Source organism: Oxyura jamaicensis, unplaced genomic scaffold (assembly GCF_011077185.1).
Source record: "Oxyura jamaicensis isolate SHBP4307 breed ruddy duck unplaced genomic scaffold, BPBGC_Ojam_1.0 oxyUn_random_OJ71307, whole genome shotgun sequence".
In the NCBI taxonomy this organism is placed as follows: domain Eukaryota; kingdom Metazoa; phylum Chordata; class Aves; order Anseriformes; family Anatidae; genus Oxyura; species Oxyura jamaicensis.
The window spans coordinates 1-2,813 of NW_023310452.1; the positions used below are offsets into that span (position 1 = coordinate 1).

The 2,813-nt window shown below is 67.0% G+C and overlaps 1 long non-coding RNA gene across 6 annotated transcripts; it reads left to right on the forward strand.

The window, feature by feature from the left end:
- The first annotated feature begins 734 nt into the window (after positions 1 to 734).
- Positions 735 to 2,813, forward strand: LOC118159619. Of its 6 annotated transcripts, none has more exons than XR_004747180.1 (4): positions 735 to 890; positions 1,410 to 1,482; positions 2,338 to 2,736; positions 2,777 to 2,813. It is a non-coding gene; the product is annotated as an uncharacterized LOC118159619 (long non-coding RNA). The 6 variants fall into 6 exon arrangements; XR_004747182.1 differs by having other exon boundaries at positions 2,338 to 2,590; positions 2,622 to 2,807; XR_004747183.1 differs by lacking the exon at positions 2,777 to 2,813 and having other exon boundaries at positions 2,338 to 2,612; positions 2,653 to 2,667.

Here is a 2,813-nt window from a genome sequence, read left to right on the forward strand (position 1 = left end):
GCTACTGGAGGGACTTAGAGGGATACTGGGAGCAACTGGGAGGGGGGTTAAAGTGTTACTGGGAGCAACTGGGGGTGCTTAGAGGGCTACTTGGAGAAACTGAGAAGGTTAAAGGGCTACTGGGAGCTACTGGAGGGGACTGCTGGGAGTCACTGGGAGTAACTGTGGGGGCTTGAAAGGTTACTGGGAGCAACTAGGGGGGCTTAAAGCATCGGTGGGAGGGACTGGAGCAGCTTCAAGGGCTACTGGGGCAACTGGGAGGGGGCTAGAGGGCAACTGGGAGCTGCTGGGGGCAACTGGGAACTACTGGGCTGGAACTGGGAGCTACTGGGAGGCCGCTGGGGCTCACTGGGAGAGCCCCCGGGGGGTGGGGGGAGCGCACCCCCTGCGCGAGCACAGCCGCTCCCCTCTCTAAAAAGTGCCTTAGGGGGGGGGGGAACCCCAAAACCCCCCCGGACCCCCCCCGACTCCTCCCTCCCCTTTTTAACCCCTTCCCCCCTGAAATAAATGGCCCAATGCCAGCGCCGGGCTCGCTTGATTGACGGCAGGGGGGCGTGGCCTCGTGCGGGGGGGGAGGGCGTGGTCTGAGTGATGGGCGTGGCGCTGCTGGGGGAGTGGTCTAAGAGGAGGGGGCGTGGCTTGCTGGAAGGGATCGTTTGTGGGGGGGCGTGGCTTCACCGCTGCGGGGAGACCGACGAACGCTGGACACCGGAAGGGGCGGGGCTAAAGGCGGAAGGGGCGGGGTGCGCAGGCCGCAGCGGAGTGGGGCCCAGCGGGGCCGGGGCCCGGCGGGGGGGGGGGGTGGCGGCGGAGGCGGCAAGCGGCGGGGTCGGCGCCTCGTGGCGGCGATGCCGAGCAAGAAGAAGAAATACAACGCGCGCTTCCCGCCGGTCAGCGGGGCCGGGAACCGGGCCGGGAACGGGGCCTGGAAGGGGGGGAACCGGGGCCGGGAGGGGGAAACTGGGGTCCTGAGGGGAGTCCCGGGGCCTGGAGGGGGGAACCGGGGCCCTGAGGGGGTCCCGGGGCCGCTGTGATGGGCTCCGAGCCCGGAACCGGATCCGGGAGGGGAAACGGGGCCTGGAGGAGGCGGGGAGGGCCGGGTTGCCATGGCAACGGGTCTCCATGGCAACTGGGCGTCACGGCAACGGGCTGCCATGGCAACGGGGGGGCGCAGGCAGGTGGGCCCCTAGCAAAAGACCTCGGGAGGGGGGTGTGGCCTGGCTGGAGGGGGCGTGGTCAGTGGAGTGGGGGGCGTGGTTTTCCGCACGGGGGCGTGGCCTAGCCTCCTGGGAGTGGGCTTTGGGGAGGGGAGGGGAGGGGCTGTGAGTTTGGGGGCGGGGCCTGTGTTGGGGTGGGTGGGCCTGGCTCAGGGGGCGGGGCCGTGCCTCAGTGTCCCTTGTGGTCCCCAGGCGCGGATCAAGAAGATCATGCAGACGGACGAGGAGATTGGGAAGGTGGCGGCCGCCGTCCCTGTCATTATCTGTATCCTTCACTGTCCCCTCGGGGTCCCCACGGTGACCCCATGGTGTCCCCTCCCCATCCCCGTGGTGACCCCATGGTGTCTCCTCCTTGTCCCCTCCCCCTCCCCGTGGTGTCCCCTCCCCCTCCCTGTGGTGTCCCCTCCCCCTCCCTGTGGTGTCCCCTCCCCGTCCCTGTGGTGTCCCCTCCCCGTCCCTGTGGTGTCCCCATTGAGTCCCTTCCATGTCCCTGTTGTGTCCCCATTGTGCCCCTCCCCGTCCCCGTGCTGTCCCCTTGGTGTCCCCTCCATATCCCTGTTGTGTCCCCTTCCTGTCCCCATTGTGCCCCAGTGGTGTCCTGTCCATGTCCCCACTGTACCCCATTTGTGTCCCCTTGGTGTCATCGTTGTGTCCCCATCCGTGTCCTCTCCTCATCCCCGCTGAGTCCCCTCTGTGTCTCCATGGTGTCCCCATTGAATCCCCTCCATGTTCCTTTTTTGTCCCCTCTGTGTCCCCATTGTGTCCCCAGCATGTCCCCATGATTTCCCCCTTGTGTCTTCTCCCTGCCCCCATGGTGTCCCCTCCATGTCCCCGTTGTGTCCCCTCTATGTCCCCTTCTCATCCCTGTTGTGTCCCCTCCATGTCCCCATTGTGTCCCTATTGTGCCCCCATTGTGTCCCCTCCTTGTCCCCTCCCTGTCCCCCTGGGTGCCACCCACATCCCTGTCCCTGTTCCCTCTTTGCCCAGTGGTGTCCCATCTCGGTCCCCTTCCCATCCCCATCCCCCCCCCAGGGAACAGGCCACCCCCAGGACACTGGGACCCCCTGGGGGGGATGGCCCTGTCCCCTGTGTCCCCTTTTTGGGGTCCTTAGCGGGGCAGCACGGGCGCTGGAGCTCTTCCTGGAGTCGCTGCTGCGCAAGGCGTGCCACATCACCCAGTCCCGCAACGCCAAGACCATGACCACCTCGCACCTGTGAGTGTCCCCTGGGGGTCCCCGAGGTCCCCTGGGTGTTCTCAACGTCCCCTGGGGGTCCCCACAGCCCTCTGGGTGCAGTTGAGGTGTCCCCAAGGTCCCCAGGGTGCCAGGGAGGTGTCCCCAATGTCCCTTGGGTGCTGGGGACATGTCCCCAAGGTCCCCAGGGTGCCAGAGACGTGTTCCCTAGGTCCCCTGGGTGCCGAGGATGTGTCCCCAAGGTCCCCAGGGTGCCAGGGCGGTGTCCCCAATGTCCCTTGGGTGCTGGGGACATGTCCCCAAGGTTCCCAGGGTGCCAGGGAGGTGTCCCCAATGTCCCTTGGGTGCCAAGGATGTGTCCCCAAGGTCCCCAGGGTGCCAGGGAGGTGTCCCCAATGTCCCT